The sequence below is a fragment of the Eretmochelys imbricata genome, chromosome 3 (assembly GCF_965152235.1).
Source record: "Eretmochelys imbricata isolate rEreImb1 chromosome 3, rEreImb1.hap1, whole genome shotgun sequence".
Taxonomy (NCBI): domain Eukaryota; kingdom Metazoa; phylum Chordata; order Testudines; family Cheloniidae; genus Eretmochelys; species Eretmochelys imbricata.
In genome coordinates this window covers 159,864,989-159,891,977 of record NC_135574.1, presented here as the reverse complement: position 1 = coordinate 159,891,977, position 26,989 = coordinate 159,864,989, and the positions used below count along the sequence as shown (strand labels likewise).

Here is a 26,989-nt window from a genome sequence, read left to right as displayed (position 1 = left end):
AATGCAGACATCTACCTAAATCATAATTAACTGGGAAAACTATATTGTCTAGACCAGTGGTTCTCAACGAAGGGTACGCATACCCCTGGGGGTACACAGAGGTCTTCCAGAGGGCGTATCAACTCATCTAGATATTTGCCTAGTTTTACAACAGGCTACATAAAAAGCACTAGCAAAGTCAGTACAAACTAAGATTTCATACAGAAAATGACTTGTTTATATGGCTCTGTATACTATACACTGAAATGTAAGTACAATATTTATATTCAAATTGATTTATTTTATAATGTGGTAAAAATGAGAAAGTAAGCAATGTTTCAGTAATAGTACGCTTTGACACTTTTTTGTATTTTTATGTCTGAGTTTGTAATTTTTTACAAGTAGTTTAAGGTAGTTTTAAAGTGAGGTAAACCTGGGGTATGCAAGACAAATCAGACTCCTGAAAAGGGTACAGGAGTCTGGAAAGTTTGAGTGTCACTGGTCTAGACCTACCACAGAAAGAAACTGTGAGGTTTTGAGGTCAGGCCTTTTCCTGCTACTCATGGCAGAATCCCCTTGTAGCCACAGTCTTAATTTGTTGATTAAGCCTAAACACAAAAATTAGCCACTATCCAAAGGGATTAACATCAGGGGGGCTGTCATTACCAGGTATCTACATCAAAGGCATCACCATGGTTGTGCTCCTTGTTAGTATGAAGTGAAGAGGCCAAGTCTGTACTACCTTTATTTTCTGTCACTGTTCAGGTCAGGCAAGGCATGTTGGCAAGTCATTGAAGTGGGGAGGAAAGTTGGTACTACTGTTAACCATACTGTACCTATTTATGTTGATAAAAGGAAAATGCATGTTTCCAAGCAGGACTGTCTGCATCTGTCATAACTAATAAACTAAAAATATTTTTTAAAGTATTTAAGTACTTGCTTACAGATGAAGGAAGACAGAGGGAGAATATCTAAAGAAATTGTAGGCTTGGCAATGAAATGGGTGAAAAATATTGTTCAAATTATGTTTTATATAACTTGACAGTGCCCCTTTTTTAAAGTTCTGTTTCCACTGTGACCAATAATTCTAAGTGCCCGTAAATCCTCTCCTTCAGTTGGATTTTTTTCCTCCGTGGATTGATAGAGGATAATGACTCTGCTTTTAATGATATGCATGTATTTAAACTCAGTGATAAAGTTTCTCTCTTGTATGCTGTGGCTGTCATGCACAGTAAAAGGCTACAATTAATTTATCTAGAAAAATGCAAAACACTTCATTGATGCTTTCTGGGTCTTGTATATCTTTTCATTTCATCATGCTCTATTTGGGGTTATGCTAAAATCTTGCATTAAAATGTGCTTTCATCACTGGGCAGTCTCATTTTAAAATGATTTTGAGTGAGATAACTGGAATGCTGAAAATGTAGTCTGTTAAAGTAAACTGAAGTTTATTGGAGTTCATTTTGTTTTGCACATCTCCACTAAACAGCTGGATTTACCCATCTTCAGTGAGTCCACTAGACATCTTTGCTAAGTATATTACCAGATGGATTACTCTTATTGTATTTCTCTTATCTGTATTTCTGCTAAGGCTATCATATAATTTAAATACTATGCTGAAAAGGAGCAGCACAGACTTTATTTACATCCTCAATTTACATATGTTGTTTCTTCCATTCATTTTTAGCACAGAACATTAGTTGAATTAAGTGAGTTTGGGCCCAATGACACTTCAGTAATAGGGATGACTTTGAAGCATACCTGTAAAGGAAGATGTGAAGTTTGTTATACTGATTGTTCCTTTCTCCAAGGGAAATTGTAAACTCTTACTTAAAATATCTAGCTTTAGTTAACTTCTATGTGATAAAGATTGTGCATGTATGAAAAAAGTAATTAACCATAGTTTTGTTACTAAAACTTTTAAATGACAAGGCCTAGAATAATCCATGTGTGCAATCTGCAGATTGGTTACCTTTTTGAATTTAAGATTGCAGTGTTGTTGCATTTCTCCTGTGAACGTATTATTAATTAATGGTAGGGGGACTTTCCCTCTTGGAAAATGCCTTCTGTCTGAGGATTCTTTTAAATGTGGTGACCAGCAACCAATTTGTGTAATTCTTGGAAAAATGATTTTTAATCTCACTTTCTAAATTCACGTTTGTCTTACATTTTTAGGAGGGAAATTTACACATCTCAAATAATTGGAAATGCTAAAATGTGGATATAGAACTTAATTTAAAGTGTAATATTTGGGGATGTAGTAAGTCAGGCTATTTCTCAGTTTATAACCTTTGAAGTGAAGAAAACAAAAACATAATTTGTACTTTAATGAAAGTACAGTAATTAAAATCACTGTGATAAAACAATTTTTATTATGTTTACCTCTAATTTTAACAGTTTAAAACTCACTTGTCATTAGTTAAATTTACAGTGGCAGTTTTAGGTTTAGAGGAAGCTCTAGTGACTGCCTCTAAGAAGTAATTCAGTGAACCTGTTGCTAATAATTTTATTCTGCAGCCAATAATACTGGGTTTAATCCAGAAATTGAGAAATTCCCTCGGCAAAGAATTATTCCTTGTTGAAATGTATGGGGGTCTGTGCAGTAAATTTAACTGGAATTAGCTGTTCTTGTATTTTGATAAGATATAGGGGCTTTCTCTAAGCCCTGTACAAACCTCAACAATATACAGGGTAAGTCAGTTTTTCCTGAAATATTGTTCCATCAGAATTCTAACAAGACGACATGTTTAAAAATCATGTCAGTGTAAATAGTCAGTAGTACAACTTTTTTTGACTGTCATTTGTGCCTCTTATTCTAATGGCTTGCAATCTAACTCATGACACTTGATATTCTTAAAACAGGCTCTATAATGAGAAGTCCAACCATTTTATTTATGATCTGTATATTCTTCTGAAAGTATGGACATTTACTTTCTGACCATTGTTCACAGTAACCGAAAAACTTACCAATGTTATGAAGGCTATTGTATGCATGATAAAGATAATTAGGCTCTCTGGTTGAACAGTTACAAATTTCTATGCTGAAAGAGGAGTACAGTAATTTGGGTAAAAATGAAAAATAGACATTTAGATTCAGTTCTGGAAATGGAAGCCCTTCGGTTATTCAGAGTGGGTATGGCCTCAACAGAAGCAATGCAGGTTCCCACCAATGTCTTAACTCTGACTTGCAGAGACCAATTCTAGTGATAGGAGGGTTGCTCAGTTCAGCAGAATGCAACTTGTGGTGGATCCTGTGAGAAGTACAGGTAAACACTAGGAACTAGACAAACTAACTTGTGGTAATCTACCAATCGGGCCAACTTGGGTCAGCTTTGAATTAGTGGGGTGGAGGTAAAAAACTTTGAATTTAATCACTAATGTTCTGAGTCAGCCAGCCCCATACCAGTTTAAAACTTTGAAGCAATCTGTCAGTCTTTCTAAATAACAATAAACTAAATACAGCTCATCATCACAGTATGTTTCTTATAATTGGAAACATTTTGGGGTTTTTATAAAGAAGTGTTGTGACCAGAAACACATCATAATCCTTTTGTTTACTGTACGAAAAATACAAATGGGTGAAGGAGTCAGGACTGAGCAAAATGTCTACCCAAGAAAATTGATCATGAAACTTTCCTTATGACTGGAATGTTTTGAACTTTAGAATCTGAAGAACACCATGTAGTAAAACTAATTTTTTTAAATTGTTTTTTAGGGGGGAGGCGTGCAATCACATACACAGAGACCCAGCTCTTGTAATTTGAATAGAAATTTGCTGTGTGTACATTAGTTAATAGAACTATGGAGTATGTAGTTTTCCAGCATGCAAAAATTCCAGATAAATCTATGAATGGGCTGCTTAGTAAATGGTATAAAATACAAAGTTGTGGCTCCTTTTACTAATCAAGAGACTTTTGCACCGCATAAATATTTGAGAATTGTATTGATGCTGGGAAGGGTCAATATTACTGTGGTGACAGATACAACGCAGTAATATCTGGCTGAAGCATGTTGAATACTGTAGACTAAACATGGCTGTTCTATTAAGATTTAATATAATAATATATAAAATAATAATATATAATCTACATAAGATTTAATGTAAAAAAAGTCTTCACATTTTAATATTATTCAACAGCTTGCTACTTAGCTTTATTAAGGATATGTCTACATCACAAATGATACAGTGACACTGCTGTAGCTTAGATACTTGCTATAGCGATAGAAGACTTTTTCCCTTGCTGTAGTAAATACAGCCTCTCCAGAAGCAGTAGTTAGGTCAACTGAAGAATTCTTGATCCTGTGGGCATTCTGCACCAAAAAATTTAAAATTCTGCATACAATATTTTAAAATTCTGCAAATTTTATTTGTCAAATAAATGTGGAGGCTCCAGCATGGCACTGGAGAGTACAGGCCACTGGCTGCACAGAGCTGGGAGATCACTGTGCAGCTCCCCTCTGGGACACGGACTCAGTGGTGAGGCTGCACCCAACTCTGGCACAGCGTAAGGACCTGGCCAGCCCCAGAAACATCCCAGAGCCCTGCCCCTCTGTGTGGGCAGGCAGGTTCAGCAAGACAGGATCCAACCGTGAGGGGCTTAATGTGAGGGGAACCAGGTGTGGCTTGAGAGGGTTCTGTGTGGGGCAATCTGGGTGCAGGTGGCTCAGTGGGGGATCTGGGTGCAGAGGGGATCTGGATGCACAGGGGCTTGTTGCGGGGTTCTGGGTGCAATGATAATGGGACTCTGCAGGGGGGTCCAGGCAAAGGTGGTTGGGGTTCAGCGGTGGCGGGGTGGGGGTCTGGCTGTGGGGGAGGGTGACAGGTTGGGTCACAGAGACCCCCTTGGAATTGCCAGCTGATGTGCTGAGACAACCTCTGAGCCCAGTTTCCCTGCCAGCCTGGGACTTCAGTACACTGTCTTGTTGAGCCAGACTGCTGCAAACACAGACCCAGGTCTGAACCACGTCTCCCAAACGCTGCGGGTTTAACTGAAAACAGCTTAAGAAGTGCTCCTGTCTCCAACACCTAGATATCCAGTTCCAAATGGGATTCAAACTCCAAATAAACCCATTTTACTCTGTATAAAGCTTATACAGGGTAAACTCATAAATTGTTCGTCCTCTATAATACTGATAGAGAGATATGTACAGCTGTTTGCTCCACCAGGTATTAATACTTGCTCTGGGTTCATTAATAAGCAAAAAGTGATTTTTATTAAATATAAAAAATAGGATTTAAGTGGTTCCAAGTAATAACAGACAGAACAAAGTAAATTACCAAGCAAAATAAAACAAAAATACGCAAGTCTAAGCCTAATATAGTAAGAAACTGATTACAGATGAAACCTCACCCTCAGAGATGTTCCAGTAAGCTTCTTTCACAGACTAGACTCCTTTCTAGTCTGGGCCCAATCCTTTCCCAGGTACAGTCCTTGTTCCAGCTCAGGAGGTAGCTAGGGGACTTCTCAAGATGCAGCCCCCTTTGTTCTGTTCCACGCCCTTATATATCTTTTGCACAAGGTGGGAATCCTTTGTTCCTCTCTGGGTTCCCACCCCTCCTTCTACATGGAAAAGCACCAGGTTAAAGATGGATTCCAGTTCAGGTGACCTGATCACTTGTCACTGTAAGACTTCATTACCCACTTGCCAGCACACACACATACAGGAAGAGTTACAAGTAAACAGAGTAATTTAGAACGAATTGTCCTGGTTAATGGGAGCCATCCAAATTCCAAGCCACCATTAATGGCCCACACTTTACATAATTACAGTAGGACCTCAGAGTTACATTTCATATTTCTAGTTTCAGATACAAGAATGATACATTTATACAAATTGGATGTCCACACTCAGTAGATTATAAGCTTTGTAATAATACCTTACAAGACACCTTTTGCATGAAGCATATTCCAGTTACATTATATTCACACTCATTAGCATATTTTCATAAAATCATATAGAGTGCAATATCACAGGGGGATAGAGCTTGGCAGGTGGGTCTGGGTGTGGGGGACTCAGTGGGAGGGTCTAGATGCTGGGGGAGTGGGGCTCAGTGGGGTGGGGATCCAGGTGCAGGTAGTTGGAGCTCAGTGGGGATCCAGGTGTGGGTTGCTTGTTGGGCTGGTCCAGGTGCAGGGGGAGTGGGACTCATCGGGGAGGGTTCTGAGTGTAGGGGAGTGAGGCTCGGCGGGAGGGTCTGAGTATGAAGGGGTCTAGATGCATGGGGGTTGGGCAGATGGGGGAGCAGCCCCCTTCACAGGGATCCCTCCCCCTGCAGCTGAGGAGCAATGGGCGCAGGAAGCAGGGGCGGGGAGAGTGGGAGTTTGCAGAGCTTCCTGCAGCCAGGGAAAAATCTGGGGGTGCATGACTGCTCTTGTGGCTTCCCTTTGCTTCCCTGTCAGAAAGTCATTTTTCTGTGGGGAAGCAAAGAAATCTGTGGGGAACATAAATTATGCGCAAATTCCCTCAGGAGTAAATTCTTCTGTTGACCTAGCCTTATCTACAGGAGGGCTTAAGTCAGTTTAACTACAGCTATATCTACACTAGAAATATTACAGCAGCACAGCTGCAACTGCACTACTGTAGTGCTATAGTGTGGACACTTACTGTAGTGGCAGAAGGAGTTCTTCTGTCACTGTAGTAAATCCACATTTCTGAGAGGCAGCAGCTCAGTTGACAGGAGAATTCTTTTGTAAACCCCTAGCATGGTCTATACTGGGGTTAGATCAGTTTAACTGTGTCTCTCATGGGGAGACATTTCACATCCCTGAGCAAAGCAACCTGTTCAACCTAAATTTTAAGTGTAGACCAGGCCTAAGATTACTAATGCTCAAATCCTGAATGCAGTACATAGCCCAACTAAGTGAGCTGAGCGGGGGAGCTGGGAAGAGGAGACCAGTTTTTTCTTCAGGCTGTGGAACCGCTCTGCAGCTGCTGCTGCTGCTGTCTTATGCCTACAGTAGTCTCTGAAGATGCTGTGTATTTCTCACCTTGTGTTTTGTCCAGGGTGAGAGTGGTATTTTGTCACTGAATCTGTACTAGGTGGATCCACTGGTCCATGCCCAAGCTCCCTTCTGTCCCTGAGTACAGTGATCCCCCACAGGGCTGTACTCTCTGGCGTGCAGGGTGCTATAAAATCCCTGTTCAGCCTTCCTAAATCCTCTCTTCTTACCAGGGGAACGACAACAGTTTTGGTGCTTTCAGGGTTCCCGAGGCTGGGCGAGGTGCGGGGAGGAGAGGAGAGGGCAGGAAGAGAGGGATGTTTAAGGAAAATTTTATCTTAAGTACAGTTCTTCTTGGAGTGATTGTTCATGTCCATTCCAAGCAGGTGTGTGCGCGCCGCGTGCATGCCAGCTGGAAGTTTTTTCCCCTAGCAGCGTCCGTAGGGTTGGCCTGGGCGCACTTTGGAGTGGTGCCTTCATGGCACCCAATATCGGGCCCCGCTGACCCCCCACCCCCTCAGTTCCTTCTTACCGCCCGTGATGGCTAGCTGGAACTTTGCTCACTTTTACAGCAAGCGCCTTAGAAGTGTCTTTGTTCTTACTGTACATAGTTTAGTAGTTATTCTCTATAGTTGTACTTCTTCATATAGTTAGTAGTGGTTTGTTAGATAGTTCATTTCCCCCCAGGGGGTATGCCTGGGTCTCTGGGGTTTAAACTCTGTGAGTCCTGTGGAAAGTTTTTGCCCAAGAGTGATCCTCACTCATCTTACCTGTGGTGCCTTGGTGAGACTCACCAAAAGGACAAGTGCCGCCTTTGCAAGGGTTTCTGCCCAAGAACCCTTAAGGACAGAGAGCAGAGACTAAAACTCCTGCTCATGGAGGCGACTCTGAGACCGCAATCTGACCCGGGACCCAACAACCTGGCACTGAGCATGTCCTCTTCGGTGCGCAGCACTCTGGCACCAACGGCGCGCGAAACGGGCCCGGCTAAAGACTCTAAAGCCCACCGGCACTGCCACTACTCAGGCCATAGGGCGTCAGCCTCAGTTCGGCACCGTTCTCCATCTCCGGTGCCGGTAAAGAAGAAGAGGCTGGTGAGAGACCGATCATCCTCCTTGAAACCTAAAGGGCTGGCGCCGTCTGTGAGTGGCTCGGGACAGACCGCCTCCGCCTCGCTTCCACCCAGGATTTCATCGACTCCTGCCCCGGCCAGGTTCCAGTCGAGTCCGAACCCTCCCTGGTCCCCAGACCATCTGGTGGACATACAACCACCATCGATGCTGGAGGCGTTCGAGGCGGCAACGGACCTGATGTGCCTCCTGGTGCCATCCTCCCCCCAAAGGAGGGACAAATCTCCGGTGACCGCACGCCCCCTGTTCCACTCCAGGGGTAAGCCAACCATGATGGCCCGTCGCTTTCCATCTCCGGCACCGCCTGCACAGGAAGCTCCCTGGAATCAAGTAGTCGTTCGTTGGCGACCCAGGGCACTGCTCCTCCATGGTCTTTTTCTTCGGAGACCTCTGAGTCGGAGATGGACTCAGCTCCATCTAGCAGATCGCGGAGCAGAAAGTCCAGGTCCCAGCGCAGTCACCAACCGTATCTGGCACCGTGGCAACAACAGTCGCAACCACCTGCTCAATGGCCCTTCTGGACACCCTGGGCATACCATCAGAGCCAGTGTCAAGTTCATGGTCCGCGCTCCAGAATGGTGTCGGTGTCCTCGGTGTCGTTCGTGCCACAGTCAGTGCTTGCACCACCGATGACGGCGCCGCCCTCTGGCGGAGTGGCCCCGCCAACTCACATGGTTTCGGCACCGATACCTTAGCCAGCTCCGGCACCAGCTCTCCAGGTGACGGCACCGGTGGAAGCCTCAGCTCCGTCCCTACCGACCCCGACGGTCTCGGTCCCACTGGATTTATCTACCCCAGCACTGGCTGCGGCGCAGAGTTCTTCATCGCTACTGGCTCCACAGCCCGAGTACCGCTTGCCGAGGGACCCGGGGGGCCGAAGGCAGTGAACTGGGCCCACCTCCTGTTCTCTCTTCCTCATCCTCACCCGATGAAGCGGTCGAGGAGACTTCAACGGACCCAGCTTTGGAGGACAGTCGGGTTCTTCAACAGCTTTTGAGGCAGGCCGCCCAAAGCCTGGGGTTTCAGGCAAAGGAGGTGGAAGAGGATTTAGACCCTGTCATAGACATCCTGGCTCCCTGTGGCCCATCCAGGGTTGCGCTGCCATTTATCAAGTCGATAACCAAAACATCTAAGAACTTGTGACAAACTCCTGCTTCTCTGGCACCTACGGCCAAGAAATCTGAGCGCCGCTACTTTGTTCCCTCTAGAGCGTATGAACATCTTTACACCCACCTTCCTCCGGACTCTTTGGTGGTTGACGCGGCCAATCAGAGAGAACGTCAAGGGTTTCAAGGATCCACCCCTAAAAACAGGGATGCCAAGAAACTGGACCTCTTTGACCGGAAGGTCTACTCGACAGGAGGCCTGCAACTTCGTATAGCCAACCAGCAGGCCATAGTAAGCCGCTACGGGCATAACACCTGCTTGTCTATGGCTAAGTTTACAGAACTTCTGTCCTAGGAAGCTTGGGGGGAGTTCTCTGCACTCGTGGAGGAGGGGAAACTGGTGTCTTTGCAAGCGGCCTTGGACACAGCGGATACAGCCTCCTGCACTTTGGCCACAGGGGTAGTTTATGAGGAGAGGCTCCTGGCTACAGGTTTCTGGTCTTCCCCACGAGGTCCAGTAGACCATTCAAGACCTTCCCTTCGAGAGTGTAGCTCTCTTTGAGAAGACTGATAAGAGACTTCATAGCTTGAAGGACTCGAGGGCTACCCTTCGTTCGCTGGGGCTTCAAACGCCTGCTACCCAGCGCAGACATTTTAGGCCTCAACCTGCTCCTTGTCCTTACCAACCCCAAAACCGCCAGGATGCTCCGCGTAGGTGGAACAGGCGCACTCGGAGGAGGCAACGCCCTCTCTCTGGACAAAGCTCGGGCCAGCCCAGGGCCCCACCGGGCTCTAGACCACCCTTTTGAGGGTATGGTCGAGGATGCCTTGCCAGTATGACCTTTGGATCCTTCCCATCTTACTTTCTCATCCCGTCTATCCCCTTTCAACTGTGCCTGGTCTCGAATTACTTCAGACAGATGGCTGCTCTGCACGGTAGAGAGGGGATATTCCATCCAATTCTGTACCCTCCCACCCCCCCCAACCCGTTTTCCCATCCCTCTTCAGGGACCCCTCTCACGAGCAACTTCTAATTCAAGAGGTGCAGTCCCTCCTCCTGAGGAATGTCCTCCACTGCCCTACTTGGAGCTAAGGCGCAAGGGTTTCTACTCCCAGTATTTCCCCATACCGAAGTCCAAGTGGGGGGAGGCTCAGACCCGTACTGGACCTATGATAGCTCAACAAATACGTAAAGAAACTCAAGTTTCACTTGGTCTCACTAACCTCCATTATCCCCTCACTGGATCCAGGAGACTGCTAATCCGCCCTCGACTTGAAGGATGTGTATTTTCATATTGCAATAGTCCCACATCACAGACACTACCTCAGGTTCGTGGTGAATAGAGGCCACTACCAGTTTGCCGTCCTCCCGTTCAGACTATCAACTGCCCCCCGAGTATTCATGAAATGCATGGCAGTCGTCACGGCGTTCCTGCGCAAGCGCCAGATACAGGTTTTTCCATACCTTAATGACTGGCTGATCAAAGGTTGCTTGAGAGCCCAGGTGGAGGCTCAGGTCAAGTTTATAAGGAGGACCTTCCTCGACTTAGGTCTCCTCCTGAACGAGGAGAAATCTACTCTGTCCCCAGTGCAGAGGATTGAGTTCATAGGCGCAGTCCTGGACTCTACCCAAGGCAGGGTGTACCTCCTGGAGGCCAGGTTTCGCTCACTTCAGGACATCATACAGAGCCTCAGACTGTTCCCCGTGACGTCGGCAAGAAACTGTCTAAAGCTGCTGGGACACATGGCCTCCTGCACATACGTGGTGCAGCATGCCAGGCTCAGGCTGCGCCCACTCCAGTCTTGGCTGGCGTCTGTGTACTGACCAGCCAGAGATCCATTGGACAGGGTCGTAACACTGCCCCGCCTGGTACTGGACTCCCTCCTATGGTGGCTCAACCCTCGAATGGTTTGTGCAGGAGTGCCTTTTGCCAGCCCTCAGTCCTCGCTCACCTTGGTGTCAGATGCCTCGGATCTGGGTTGGGGGGCTCACCTAGGGGACCTCAAGGCCCAAGGCCTCTGGTCTCCGGTGGACCTCTCTCTTCACATCAATGTCAAAGAGCTGAGGGCAGTGCGTCTGGCATGCTACGCTTTCAGAATGCACATAATGGGCAGATGTATTTCAATGCTCATGGACAACACCTCGGCGATGTTTTATATCAACAAACAGGGGGTGCATGCTCTTCTCCCCTGTGCCGAGAAGCCCTTGCGCTGTGGGACTTCTGCATAGAGCACTTGATCTACCTGCCGGCTTCATACCGCCCAGGGGTGCGAAACACACTGGCAGACAGCCTTAGCTGGACCTTCAATGGCCACAAGTGGTCCCTTCAGCCAGACGTGGCGAGCTCAATCTTCCAGTTCTGGGGCTGTCCCCGGATAGACCTGTTCACCACTCCGGGCAACAGGAAATATCAGACATTTTGTTCCCTCGGGAGCCACAGCTTGGGGTCCATCGGGGATGCCTTCCTTCTCTCATGGAAGGGCTGCCTGCTATATGCTTTCCCACCCAACCCCCTAGTCCACAGGATGCTCCTCGAGATCCACAGGGACTGGGCCCGAGTCATACTAATAGCACTGGCGTGGCCACGTCAGCACCGGTTCACCTCGCTCTTGGAAATTTCCATAGTGGCCACACTCACTTTACCGCTGGTCCCTGACCTGATCACACAGGACCAGGGCAGACTCCGGCACCCGAATCTGGAGTCGCTCCACCTTACGGCCTGGATGCTCCATGGCTAAGTGCCACAGAGCTGTCTTGTTTGGACCAGGTCAGACAAGTCCTCCTGGGTAGTAGAAAGCCCTCCACCAGGGCTACTTACCTGGCCAAGAAAACAAAGAAAGAAGAAGTGGGACCACTAAACACTGAGGATGGAGTGGAGGTCAAGGATAATCTAGGCATGGCCCAATAACTAAACAAATACTTTGCCTCAGTTTTTAATAAGACTAAAGAGGATCTTAGGGATAATGGTAGCATGACAAATGGGAATGAGGATATGGAGGTAGATATTACTATATCTGAGGTAGAAGAGAAACTCAAACAGCTTAATGGGACTAAATCGGGGGGCCCAGATAATCTTCATCCAAGAATATTAAAGGAATTGGCACATGAAATTGCAAGCCCATTAGCAAGAAATTTTAATGAATCTGTAAACTCAGGGGTTGTACCGTATGATTGGAGAATTGCTAACATAGTTCCTATTTTTAAGAAAGGGAAAAAAGTGATCCGGGTAACTATAGGCCTGTTAGTTTGACGTCTGTAGTATGCAAGGTCTTGGAAAAAATTTTGAAGGAGAAGGTAGTAAAGGACATTGAAGTCAGTGGTAAATGGGACAAAATACAACATGGTTTTACAAAAGGTAGATCGTGCCAAACCAACCTGATCTCCTTCTTTGAGAAAGTACCAGGTCTTTTAGACAAAGGAAACGCAGTGGATCTAATTTACCTAGATTTCAGTAAGGCGTTTGATACCGTGCCACATGGGGAATAATTAGTTAAATTGGATAAGATGGGGATCAATAGGAAAATTGAAAGATGGATAAGGAATTGGTTAAAGGGGAGACTACAACGGGTCCTTCTGAAAGGTGAACTGTCAGACTGGAGGGAGGTTACCAGTGGAGTTCCTCAAGGATCGGTTTTGGGACCAATCTTATTTAATCTTTTTATTACTGACCTCAGCACAAAAAGTGGGAGTGTGCTAATAAAGTTTGCGGATGATACAAAGCTGGGAGGTATTGCCAATTTAGAGAAGGACAGGGATATCCTACAGGAGGAGCTGGATGACCTTGTAAACTGGAGTAATAGTAATAGGATGAAATTTGATAGTGAGAAGTGTAAGGTCATGCATTTAGGGATTAATAACAAGAATTTTAGTTATAAGCTGGGGACACATCAATTAGAAGTAATGGAGGAGGAGAAGGACCTTGGAGTATTGGTTGATCATAGGATGAGTATGAGCCGCCAATGTGATATGGCCGTGAAAAAGCTAATGCGGTCTTGGGATGCATCAGGAGAGGTATTTCCAGTAGGGATAAGGAAGTGTTAGTACTGTTATACAAGGCACTGGTGAGACCTCACCTGGAATACTGCGTGCAGTTCTGGTCTCCCATGTTTAAGAAGGATGAATTCAAACTGGAACAGGTACAGAGAAAGGCTACTAGGATGATCCAAGGAATGGAAAAATTGTCTTATGAAAGGAGACTCAAGGAGCTTGGCTTGTTTAGCCTAACTAAAAGAAGGTTGAGGGGAGATATGATTGCTCTCTATAAATATATCAGAGGGATAAATACCGAGGGAGAGGGAGAGGAATTATTTAAGCTCAGTACCAATGTGGACACAAGAACAAATGGTTATAAACTGGCCACCAGGAAATTTAGACTAGAAATTAGACAAAGGTTTCTAACCATCAGAGGAGTGAAGTTTTGGAATAGCCTTCCAAGGGAAGCAGTGGGGGCAAAAGATCTATCTGGCTTTAAGATTAAACTTGATAAGTTTATGGAGGAGATGGTATGATGGGATAACATGGTTTTGGTAATTAAATATTCATGGTAAATAGGCCTAATGGCCTGTGATGGGATGTTAGGTGGGGTGGGATCTGAGTTACCCAGGGAAGAATTTTCTGTAGTATCTGGCTGATGAATCTTGCCCATATGCTCAGGGTTTAGCTGATCGCCATATTTGGGATCGGGAAGGAATTTTCCTCCAGGGCAGATTGGAAGAGGCCCTGGAGGTTTTCGCCTTCCTCTGTAGCATGGGGCACTGGTCACTCGCTGGAGGATTCTCTGCTCCTTGAAGTCTTTAAACTACGATTTGAGGACTTCAATAGCATAGACATAGGTGAGAGGTTTTTTGCAGGAGTGGTGGGTGAAATTCTGTGGCCTGCATTGTGCAGGAGGTCAGACTAGATGATCATAATGGTCCCTTCTGACCTAAATATCTATGAATCTATGAAAAAAACGTAGTTAGTCGCCACTGCTTGCCTCCATACCGTTTATACTGGACTACCTTCTTCACCTAAAGCATCAAGAGTTGTCCCAGTCATCAATAAGGATCCACTTGACTGCTATCTCCAGGTTCCATCTGGGCTCAGATGATCTCTTGGTCTTTGCAAACCCTATGGTCAGTCATTTTCTCAAGGGTTTGGACAGGCTCTTCCCACACACGTCAGCCTGTCCCTGCCTGGAACCTCAATTTAGTCCTCTCCAGGCTTACAGGCTTGCCATTTGAACCTCTGGCCACCTGCTCCCTGTTATATCTCTCATTCAAGGTTGCGTTTCTCGTGGCAATTACCTCGGCTTGACAGGTTTCAGAGCTCAGGTCCCTCACGTCTGAGCCCCCTTACACGGTTTTTCATAAGGATAAGGTCCAGCTCAGGCCTCATCTGGCTTTTCTCTCGAAGGTCGTCTCCCATTTTCACATGACCCAGGACATCTTCCTCCCAGTGTTTTATCCCAAGCCGCACTCCTCCGATAGGGAGCACAGGCTGCACGCACTGGACGTGCATTGGGTCTTAGCCTTCTATACAGAGAGAACTAAGTCGTTCCGGAAGTCGGTCCAACTCTTTGTAGCTGTAGCGGACAGAATGAAGGGCCTCCCGGTATCCTCTCACACATATCATCATGGATAACATCCTGCATTAGGGAGTGCTATACTTTGGCAAAGGAGCTCACTCCGCAGATAACTGCTCACTCTACCAGGGACCAGGCCTCCTCTGCGGCGTTCCTGGCACAAGTCACTATTCAGGAAATTTGCAAGGCAACCACATGGTCCTCGATACATACATTTACGTCGCACTATGCAATTACACAATAGTCCAGGGACGATGCGGCTTTTGGGCGAGCCGTGCTCTTTTCTGTGGATAACTCCGACCCCACCTCCTGAGCTCTAGCTTGTGAATCACCTGCTTGGAATGGACATGAACAATCACTCGAAGAAAAAACGGTTACTCCCTATCTCGCAACTGTTGTTCTTGGAATGGACATGAACAACACATCTCGAAGAACAACAGTTACGAGAAAGTGAGTAAGCATTTTTTCTCTTTCTGTAGTTAAACTGTTTGAGGTTTAGATCCCTTTCAGATAGTTTAATTCCTGTTTGGGAAGTATTAAGAGAATTGAGTTGTTACATCTTATCTATTTAAAAAATAATAATTCTCCAGTGGTAAATGGAAATGTAATATTAAATTAACTGTCACCTAAAAATAGATATAGCTCATACAAATAAGTGTAGCTCAAAACAGGTACCTTGTTTGTCTACCTAGTAATTGTACATGGAGAGATCTGTTTTTAACAGAAAAATTATAGCCAAAATAGTCAGAATTCAGCCTGATTCTGAATTCTTTTTCTTAGCCAGATGTCCCATTGAACATACCAAGCCCAAATCTCAGATATACTTCAGGTTTGGCAAGCCTTAAAACGAATCTTTTTGGACAACTGGCCATGCTGGAAAGACCTAACTTTCAGGATAGTATGTGGAGTATGTTGAACTGGTCCCAAGCAAAAAAGTGTGTATGATTTCAAAAATAATTTGGGGGGGAGTTTTAAGTGTTTGGCTGTATTGCAATACAACTTCCTGCAGCACCTGTGTTTTTTCCTAGGAGTTTTGAGACTCCTGTCAAAGTAGTGACTAGTCATGTATAGTTCAGGAGAGCCAACAAGAATATAACCCAAAGTGGTTTGGTTTCAGGTAATTGATGAGCGCTGCCGCTTTGCTGAAAACATTGGACCGAGTTTTTTAAGGTATGACTTTTTTGAATAAGTGTAAGAAGCGTGATACAAAAAGGATAGATGTTGCATTTGAAAAATCATGCAGACAAATAGAGAGGCTGCAGTACATTTTAAGAGCCAGATACGATGCATATATTTAATAATTTAGGTTTCTCTGTTATAGGGTTTGAGATCTACAGTAGTAAATGTAAAAGCATGTTTGTCTCAGATTTGTTTTAGAGAACTGTGTTTGAAATGATGAAGTCCCCATTTTATTATATATGAAATAATTTTGTTTTGATTTTGAAAAGTGGTGACTTTGGTGTAATCTAAACAATGTAAAGTCAGAGAGTCCCAGAAAAATCTGACATCTCCTTCTAAAGGTACTAAATGTTAGTGGTCTGAAAGGTCTGGTTCTTGATTTATCTGAATGCATGAGAAATTCCCAGGCTCCCATATGTTTGCTAAGAGACAGCTAGAAAAGATTGACTCTGCATTGCAAGAGCTATGTTTGGGCAACCCTCTCAAAGGCAAGCAGTCTAGTGAATAAACATTAAATTTGTGGTCAAATAACATTTTCTCTTGCCTTGTCTGCTTGGACCTTCATTAGTGTGTCAGCAAAGCGAAGATCAAATAAAACCTTCTGTATGAGCTGTAGCAGTGTCCGTTTACTCAAACCACTTGGAGCTCTTTTGTGAAGAAGAAAAGTAATCTGGTGCTTATTTCATTTCTCTAATCAAGAAAGGTGGAGATAAACTGTAGGTGCTGAACAAAAGCGGCGTGGGGGGGAAGTAGCTTGTGCATTATTTGAAGATTTGGATATTGCATTTTGGAAATCCCTTGAAAAAACAAGAGATTAGAGTGCTTGGCATAGCAGGTTTTTTGACTAAGCAGTAACCTCCCAGGTTGAAATCTGAACTCTTCATTCGGTAGAAGAAATGTTTGAGAGCTACAAATGTTGCATAATTTGCTCTTAATTGAACACTTCCAACTTTCTTCCTTCATCCATGAAGGAGAATAACAAACAAGAATAATTCTGAACTCCACAGGGTATGTATTATATGTATTATTAATATTTTTGTGGTCATAGTAAATTCTGATTTTAAGTTTAGTGCTTTTGATTCTTAAAGACAACAAATGTTCTGTACTTTTTAAAAATCAGTACGCTTGATACCTGAATTAATACAAACAAACAACGTAGTCATTTTTATTATCTGAAATTGGAACATGAATTTGGACAAAAAAATTCCTGTGGTTACATTAACTTGGTATAGTGGCAGTTACTTTTTTTTTTTTTTCTTTGACTGCTGTTGTTGCCTAAATTTTTCCAAATGCTAGGAGAAAGCACACTTTCATGTTGTCTGCATGATTAATTGCACTGGTCATAAATATGTGATATTTGCTGCAGAATCCAAAGTGCAAAGAGTTTTACTATAGCATCACGATAGTGCTATTAAGTGGTTAGAATATTAATGTTGTACAAAGGATGGCTTACTACATATCGCTATTTGCATCATTTGTTTTTTGTGTATACAGATAAAGCACTCCTTTATAGCTTTCCCTCCATGGTAATTTGTAGAACGGCCTAGTTTGATATTCTGTGCGTGCAGCTTTAAGTAAGATTCATATTAGTTATAGCTCATAGTGGAAAACATACACCTGTGGTAAAGGAATGTGCATAAAAGTATGTTAGTGTATGTGTAAATATGTTTTTACAGCTGCACTTCAATGTAACTTGTTCTCTGTTTACAGAATCATGCAGTGCATTTCGGTTAATAACAGAACTATTAAACTTTGCTTTGAAAAATTAGGTACCATTACTAGCAGCTACCTAATGAAACCAATCAATTTTCCTCTTCAAATAGGCTTTGCTTGGAACAAGATGCGCTCATGTCATCACTTGAAAATTACATAAGATATTAACAACTTGTGTCTTAACTTATATGCTTTGCCTTACTTATGAAGGCATTTTTGCATAGTCCATATTATTTGCACAAGAATATATTAAATCTGAATTTGCTGCTTGTGATACTTTCTGCTTAATAAATTACTTGGATTTTTTTTATTTTAAAAGTATAACTGTTGGCTCCCAAGCCCATGTATGGGGGTGACGGGGAAGGTGTGCATAATTCTGTGGGAGCTAGGACTCTGTGGTTTTTGTGGAGCAGTGTAGGGCTACTTCCAGTTAATGTCAATATTAATGCAAGGACATTGTCAGTAAAACATTTATCTCTATTAGATCTACATTGAAGAATCACTTAACTGATACTGTAGTTTTCCTACTCATCTACAAGTAGGTAGTGTGTAACAAATTAACTACTAGAATACAATACCTATGTGGTAAGATGCAGCTATAGGCACAGTTGGGACGTATGGTACAGCCAAGTTCTTCTCAAATACCCAAGTCCGAGAATCATTGCTGGAGAGAGTGGCTTGTTGCCATTTTATGTAAAAACTAGAAAAACATGATTGTCATACTTGGAATGGCTGAAAATATTTAATAAATAAGTAACCATTATTTCTATCCTGCTGTATTTAGTTGCAGAACCATAGTGATTTGAGTGTCTACTCCAGTCAGCATTGGGAATGCATAGTACTGGGGACTGCATAGATGAGTAACACTGTCTTGCCCTAAGAAGTTCAACTCTTATTTTGTTACAACACTCTCTGAACTAGACACCTTCAGTCTGTGCTACTTTGCCTTCAGTATCACTTAAGATGATGCAACTTCAAATATGCCCTTTTCACTGTGTTTAAACAAACAAATAGTCAAAGGTGTCTAGTTCTGTTTAATAGAGTCTTAGAACTTAGTGTTTGGTGGATTTCCTGCTTCCAAAATGTTCTAGATTAAGAGCCTGAAAGCATCTGTTTATCCATCGACCAAGTTACAGAATGGGCAGTATTGATCCCTAACGTTTTCCTTTCTTACTCCCCTCTCCCCAATGCATTTCCACCTGGAGCTGGAAAGACCACTTCTTGGGGCATAAGTGTAGGCCAATCTCTACACTCCATTTGTTCTCCAAGCTCAATTTCTTTAGGGTGCTCGTTGTGGAAAATTTTGTGATAAAGGCCCATTGAGTGGGAACTGGATTGGGACAACCAATTTACATCACATCTACTGACTATCTATCAGATGGCAGTAATCTTTGGCCCTCACTAAACTGGGGAGATTTCAAACTGTTAGCCTGAAGCTGAAAGGCCCAGTACTTAATTCCTATGGATATGATGATTCCCTATGTTGGAAGAGATTTGCATATGTATCTGGCAGTCTTGTTAGACCTGTATTTGTATAAACATTGCTGAAAAGAAAGGATATTTAGATGAATGCCAGTATAAAGCAGCAACCATTTTAAATATCTTGGATCCTTTCCATCCATTCCCTTCTCTCCCACCATACCTCTTAACTCTTTCCCCTAATCCACAAATATGACAAAAACAGACATTTATTTACACAGAAGTACATATGTACATTCTTCAGTACCTTTGTAGTTTTGTTTTCCTTCACCCACTCCAATCCCTTAGAATAAGGCAACTTGAGTTACTCAGGTTGTGTTTTTATTTTTATTTATTAAAACAAAAGAAAAAAAATAAGTGGCTCCTGCTCCTTCAGTGTTTCCTCCAATAGACAAGGAAACAATTTAATTAAATACAAATTGTAAAAGCTCCGCCCCCCAGCTTCTAAAAGTATAGATAGTACAAAGGTATATGCTTTACTTGTAATTATTCTTACCCCCGTGCCATGGGATGATACAGTCTTCCATCAGGCTTTGAATAGTCCTTCTGTACAGCTGCCACATAAGTGGTAGCTTAAATGATGAGAGATGGTTGGGTAAGCACATCATCCTTAGTGGGACATGGACTAAAGGGATCCTTGGCCTCATCCTGAGATGAGGAAAATTAAATGCACATAAAACATAGTAACTATTAAGCAGTTGTAGCAAGTCAAAACTTTATCTACAGTTTAACTTCTAAGGCCTGCATCCTGGAAATGTGTGTAACTATTCACCTGAGTAAAATTACATGTGTATACGTGTTTGCAGGATTGGTGGCTAAAGGATTTACCATTCCCACCACTCCAGCCTTTTCTTTCAGTCCCGCCCGTGTATTGTGGCCTCATCTAACCACACCCTGGATAAAGCACCAAACCACTCCACTTGATGTTTTAATATGTTGTTTGTTTATTTATACAGTTTAACCCCATGCTGTGCTAAATGTTTCAGTCTAGTACATAGTATATGCAATGGATAAAGCCTAAGTGGAGCCTGAAACCACCAAAACCTTGGACTTTTCTGCCTAAAACCAGGAGTGAAATCCTGGCTCCATTGAAGTTCATGGCAAAACCCACCCATTAATTTAAGTGGGGCTAGGATTTCATCTCAGGTGATTGTAGAGGAGTAGAGTGTACTTATCAGGTGCCTTTGTGGCTCCTTTGAAACTAGGTTTGTGACTGCAATGCCCCTTTTGAAATAAAGGGCTTGGATCTGCTTAATCTACCTATTTTGTACCATGAACAATTGAAATGAAAGGATTCATTAAAAGATTGTTGACCTGCTTCTTGTCATACCTAACATCCCTAGTACCATTACCCTCTCCAGTTTTATTTTTATCAGAACCTCGGTTTTTACTCTGTTCTTGACCCAAAGGAACTGGATAAGCAGCAAAGAGTACTTTGTGGCATATAACATGTCTGTGAAAATGAACAATCCATCATTCCCTACCCAACAGAAATGGAATGCCTTTGCTTTTTGAATCTGGCACCTTTTCCATTTAACAGATAACTAATATGCATGGATCTTGATTGGATTCACAGCCTAAATTCTCTCTAAGCTGCGCAGCTGCTCCAGACCCGCTGGGGAAGAGGTGCCCCTCCTCCAGCATGGACCTGCTGCGGGAGAGGTGCCCCTCCCCTGGCCCCAAACGCAGCCCAGCCTGGAGCTGCCATGACGATGAGAGGTGCCCTTCCCCCCTCCCCGCCTGCCCAGGTGCTGCTGCAGGGGGAGAGAGCTGCTGGGGGGAGTCCTCTCTCCCTGCCATAGACTCGGGACAGTCTGCACCCCAAATCCCTCATCGCTGGCCCCACGCCAGAGCCCATATCTCCAGCAGGAGTTCTCACCCCCCCGAACCCCAAACCTCTGCCCCAGGCTGGAGCCCCCTCCCACACCCTGAACTCGCCATTTCTGGTCCCACCCTGGAACATGCACCCCCAGCTGGAGCCCTCACTCCCAGCTCCAGCTCTGAGCCCCTCATCCCCGGCCCCACCCCAAAGCCTGCACCCCCAGCCAGAGCCCTCACCCCCCTGCACCCCAACCCTCTGCCCCAGCCCTGAGCTCCCTCCCACATTCTGAGCCTCTCGGCCCCACCCCCGCCACATGACTGTTCTTATGTGCACCAATATGGAGGTGATGTCACACATCACTTCCATACTGGTGCACATAACAAAATTTATTTTGTACATGCGTGGGGAAAATTAGAGGGAACGCTGCTCACAGCCAAATTTTGCTTTTTCTTTTGTCCCCGTTCCCTTTTTTTGTGAATAAGATTAGCTTCATTGCTTACTCTGTATTTTATATTGGCACTGAAGTTGCAATAAGCATATTCTACACAAGAAAAATATCAAGAGTAAACTCTCATAGAGTGATAGAAATTATTAAAAAAAAAAAAGTAAAGATATTTAAAATACTTGCACAGTATTGTCTGTCTCATGTGGAACAACAGTCTATCTTGGCCATTTTAACCTTTGATTAATTTTTTTCCTCTGCTCTCTATAAATCTCTCCCCTCTAATCCACCACTCTTATTTCTCCCCAGTCCTTCAGTGTCTTGTAACACCCGGACAGCATTCCTACAGTGTCCTCTAAAGCCCATTAGTTCCCCCCTCCCCCGAAGAAGAGTTCTGTGTAAGCTCAAAAGCTTGTCTCTCTCACCAACAGAAGTTGGTCCAATTAAAATTTTTTTACCTCAGCCACCTTGCCTCCTTCCCACAGCATTTCCAAAGCACCTGAACTCCTCTCTGGTTGCAGAGTAAATCTGAAGAGCTATAGAAGTGTGCAGAGCTCCCACAAAGACCCTTATCTCTCCTCTTAGCATCCAGTACCAGCAAAGTCCTTCAGCCCCCTTTTTGTAGGTATCTTTCTTCCTTCAGAAGACACTGCCATGACAAAGGGTATCTGTGATGCTTCTCCCATAGGCGTACTAGGCATAGAGAAGGGCGAGGAGGGAGCCAGAGAAGGTGGAGGGAGGAGCTGCTGCCATGTTTGAAAGGTGTTAGTCACATGGTCTGGTCAGTGCCCCAGCCTGTGACCAGTATCCTGGAAGTGACCCTGTCATGGGGTTTACTGCTCACTGCTGTGATGCCTCCTTGTGGGGATTAGCTTTCGACCAGTCTGATGCCCCTTCCTTTGGTTGCTCGTGCCATATCTCTCCTCTCTCTTTGGACTCGACCCCTCTTCGTAACTCAGGGTGGTCCCCCTTTGTGGTTTCACTAGGTCATTATAGTTTTCCCATTCTGAGGTGTCAAAGTCCCTCTAGACTATCTGTCTCAGGAAGTCTTTCTTTCTATTGCCCAGATTGTGCCCTTCCCCGGTGGCCGGTAGGGGAACCCAGGCTCCCCCTGCACTCCAGGTTCCAGCCCAGGGACCCTATGTCTAACAACCATGATCTGCTCCAGCTTCCAGACCCTGTTGCTATCTCCCTGAACTTCTTCAATACCTTCTGGCCTACCCCTGGGTTACCAGTGAAAGAGTGGTAACCATTTCAAATGTAGCACGTTTAAGTATAGCTATCAACTAAAAGTGTATACCATTCATACTAACTATCTACTTCAATGGTCTGAAAGCTTAGACATCCATTTCTAACTACTGTACTTGCTCTGAGTTTGATGTTGAAGGTGGAGAGAGGAAGTTTGTGTGGTGTAGGTGGTAGATGTGGAAGTAATATGGAGACGGTGAAATATAGGTTGTTTGGTAAGTGACTAAGAGAGATCAATAAATTATAGCAGTTATTCAGGTGGCCCAGTGGTTGGGACTTTCAAAAGAGCCCAGCTTTTGACCTTACTCTGTTTTCGTTCAAGCCAATGGGAGCACAGTTAGGCAAATGCAAAGAGCTTTGAAAATCTCACCATAAATCAGTAAAAATCATGATAGCTTTCTCTCCAGACTTCTGAGGGTTTTTCAAGATGTTAGTGAAGCAAAGGGACCTCAGACAGCATCTGTTTATCAACCACCTCCTTCCTGTAACTACTACATTTGTGCTTTTGTATGTGTTATACACAGATGAGTTCTCTTAGGGAAGTAATTGAAAATAATTTTAAAATATTTGTTGGAAAAATTTGTATTGAAGATTTTTAGATCAAATTTCTGTTACAAGTTAATGCTACATTAGAAGTATTAAAGTGCTATCAACTAGAGTCCACACTGAAGAAATAAAAACAACCATTTTATAGCAAATATTACAATTTTAAGCTTCCTTATGGTGCAATGTTTTCCACAGTTAGGGTTTTTTTGTTTTTTGTTTTTTTAAGACTCAAATTCACATTTCCAGCTCTCTTGCTCCTAAATTTCTCAGGATTTGAAACCTGATTATAACCTTATTCTTTGCCTTTCAAGAACATCACAGAATGATAGGGGGGCTAATTAAATATTTGGAATAGTTTCTGGAACCATACTTCAGTGCATAATTTTTGGAGTACATGAACTGCAGTTTCCATGAATATCTCATTATTTTCTTTATCTCAGTTTAAGACCACTCCACCATACTTAACAGGTATACATTTTAATCCGCAGTTTTACAGTTGGTTGGTGTATGTCTCATATTTTGTTGGAGATTTCATTGCTCTACAAAACAACTAGACTAAGAAATAATTCTGTAACTGAATTGTTTTCATTCTAATTCTTTTAACCTCACTTACTTTATAAGAAAATATGAAGTTATTTTGGGACTGTCTTTATTTGTGTTTTGTACAGCCCTGAGCGCACTAGCACTTGACTGATCATAATGAGATACTTAGCAATGGAGCTATTCAGCTGCAGTATGTTTATCTTACATGTGTTGAAACACTGCCAAATTAAGACTAATAGGTTACATTTTGTAGATTCTTTGTAACTTCTAGGAGATTTTTCAGTTTAATGTGACCAAAAAACATTACTTAATAGGTTGTTATAATGGATTAGTAATTTTATTACTCGAGTCTCTTAGTAAGGCTCTGGTCAGATTGGGACCTCATTGTGGTAGGCATTTTACAAACACAGGTACACATGATCTCTGTACTATAGGTTTTTTCAGTCAAACTAGTAGAAGATGCGACCAGAGTGAGTAACAAATAGGAGAGAAAGATGAGGTTACCAAAATTACGTAGTGTGGCAGGGGTAGGCAACCTATGGCATGCGTGCCAAAGGCTGCACGCAAGCTTATTTTCAGTGGCACTCACGCTGCCTGGGTCCTGGCCACCGGTCCGGGGGGGCTCTGCATTTTAATTTAATTTTAAATTAAGCTTCTTAAACGTTTTAAAAACCTTATTTACTTTACATACAACAGTGGTTTAGTTATATATTATAGACTTATAGAAAGAGACCTTCTAAAAACGTTAAAATGTATTACTGGCACGCGAAACCTTAAATTAGAGTGAATAAACGAAGATTTGGCACACCACTTCTGAAAGGTTGCTGACTCCGATATAGGCTAATGATGTGTTGAACTTGATAATTTACAATATTTTCAGTTTTTAATTTTTCACTTAAAAAGTTCACTGTCAAACTGTGAGTCCCTATTTCCATTAACACTTTTACCCCATCTTCCAGTATACCAGAAAAAGAGGCATTAGGCTTTCTGCCTATTGTACATATTCCCTGCCACCCATCCATTTAGGCTATTCACAACTTTCCTTGGACCTTGTCAAGGTTCCTTCCCCACTCTGAACTCTAGGGTACAGATGTGGGGACCTGCATGAAAGACCCCCTAAGCTTATTCTTACCAGCTTAAGTTAAAAACTTGCTCAAGGTACAAACTTTGCCTTGTCCTTGTACAGTATGCTGCCACCACCAAACATTTTAAACAAAGAACAGGGACAGAGACCACTTGGAGACGTCTTCCCCCAAAATATCCCCCCAAGTCCTACACCCCCTTTCCTGGGGGAAGGCTTGATAATAATCTCCTCACCAGTTGGTACAGGTGAACACAGACCCCAACCCTTGGATCTTAAGAACAATGAAAAATCAATCAGGTTCTTAAAAGAAGAATTTTAATTAAAGAAAAGGTAAAAGAGTCACCTCCGTAAAATCAGGATGGAAAATACCTTACAGGGTAATCCGATTCAAAACATAGAGAATCCCTCTAGGCAAAACCTTAAGTTACAAAAAGACACAAAAACAGAAATATACATTCCCTCCAGCACAGCTTATTTTACCAGCCATTAACCAAAATAAAATCTAAAGCATTTTCTAGCTAGATTACTTACTAACTTAACAGGAGTTGTAAGGCTGCATTTTTGATCTGTTCCCAGCAAAAGCATCACTCAGACAGACAGAACCCTTTGTTCCTCCCCCCGCTCCAGATTTGAAAGTATCTTGTCCCCTCATTGGTCATTTTGGATTAGGTGCCAGCGAGGTTACCTTAGCTTCTTCACCCTTTACCGGTGAAAGGGTTTTGCCTCTGGCCAGGAGGGATTTTATAACACTGTATACAGAAAGGTGGTTACCCTTCCCTTTATATTTATGACAGACCTAGCATTTTATTATTTCCTGGGGAGAAGGGAGATCCCCACAATTCTCAATCCCACAATGCCTGACCCACTTAGGCATTAGTCTGCTAGGACATTCTCTCTGCGCAGTTCAGGGGATTGGTCCCTGAAAGCTTAAGAGGACAGAATAACCGATCACTTGTAAAGCATATAGTCTGATTTTTCCAGTAGTCCAAAGGTGTGAAGATGCCAGAGAGGCAGGGGTGAAAGTAAAGCCAAAGACTTACCGGTATGGGAGCCAGCTCCAGCCCCTGGCAGGGGTGGGGCTGGGCCATCAGTGTCCCCCAGCCAGTCCTTCCACGCTGCCTGGCCCGCACCGCCCGGGGCTCCAGCGGCGATTTAAAGAGCCTGGGGATCCGGCCACTCCTGCTGTAGCAGCAGAGGTGGACGGAGCCCCGTTCCCTTTTAAATCGCCGGCCCCGGTGCAGCTGCTCCTTTTGGCCCCCCTCCCCGTCAGTGGCTGGGGGGAGTGGGGCAAAAGGGGCAATGACATTAAAGATCTGTCATGGCAGCACTTTAAGCAGGGTCTTTAAAGCACTGCCACGGCCACTGGTACTGTACTGGTGTCCACTTTTTACTGGTACGCCGTACCGGCTTACTTTCACCCCTGCAGAGAGGAGCCTCTTACAATACTTTATCCCTCCCAACAGCCAGTCCACCAATTCCAAATAATAACTCAGATTCTTAGCGTTGCCAACTCTCGTAATTTTATTATTGCAATTTTTGCAAAAGTTGGTACTCTTCTTAAAGCTCCAGGTGCTGGAAGCATGTGATTTTGTGAAAATCTCTGCTTTACTTTTTTTAAAGTAAGTTTCTAGCCCTCATTCACAGAAGAAAAACTTGAAAATACGACTTGAGTGTATTCTAAAGGCTCAGGTATCAGAAAGGAAATAAATAAACCCCCAGGTTTTGAAAAAAAGCTCATTTTTAAGATAATCTCATGATGTTTTAAAAAATGCTTGGGGTTGGCAGTACTGGCTGGAGCTGCTGCTGATCTTGGGCCTCCTGTGCTGCGAAAGTGAGGTCCTGTTTCTGTCAGGAGGGGGCTTGGCTAGGCCCCTTGCCCTGTACCTTCGGGCAACCACTGATGCTGCTGAGTAATACTCAGGCAGTTACTGATTTGGAAAGCTTTTAATTCAAATTTATGATAGTGTTTATAACTAATGTATATAGAAAACTTATTAATTATAATCCATAAATATGTATTATACTTTCATTTTAATATCATCTTAGAAAATAATTTGGCTATCATTTGTAGATGAGCCAAGATATAGTAACACTGTTTTTAACAGTGCATGTAGTGTTAGAGCATTTTAATAGATTGTCATACTCTGGAGTTTTGTAGTGCTTTTCCTCTAAGATATCAAAGTGCTTTACAACTATTAAGCCTCTCTTCGCTC

General features: G+C 43.5%; 2 protein-coding genes across 7 annotated transcripts in view; both read left to right on the top strand.

Moving 5' to 3' along the window:
- BROX (BRO1 domain and CAAX motif containing) overlaps nucleotides 1-26,989 on the top strand; it is a 493,186-nt gene that overhangs the window by 135,115 nt on the left and 331,082 nt on the right. The window lies entirely within an intron of this gene.
- The window catches only part of DISP1 (dispatched RND transporter family member 1), a 160,371-nt gene that overhangs the window by 75,003 nt on the left and 58,379 nt on the right, over nucleotides 1-26,989 (top strand). Inside the window, exon 3 of one of the 6 annotated variants that reach the window (XM_077813708.1) lies at nucleotides 15,838-15,890. The exons of the other annotated variants lie outside the window; for them this stretch is intronic. The gene's annotated coding sequence lies outside the window, so the exon portion shown is untranslated. The remainder of the gene's footprint in view (nucleotides 1-15,837; nucleotides 15,891-26,989) is intronic. 6 annotated transcript variants of the gene reach the window in all.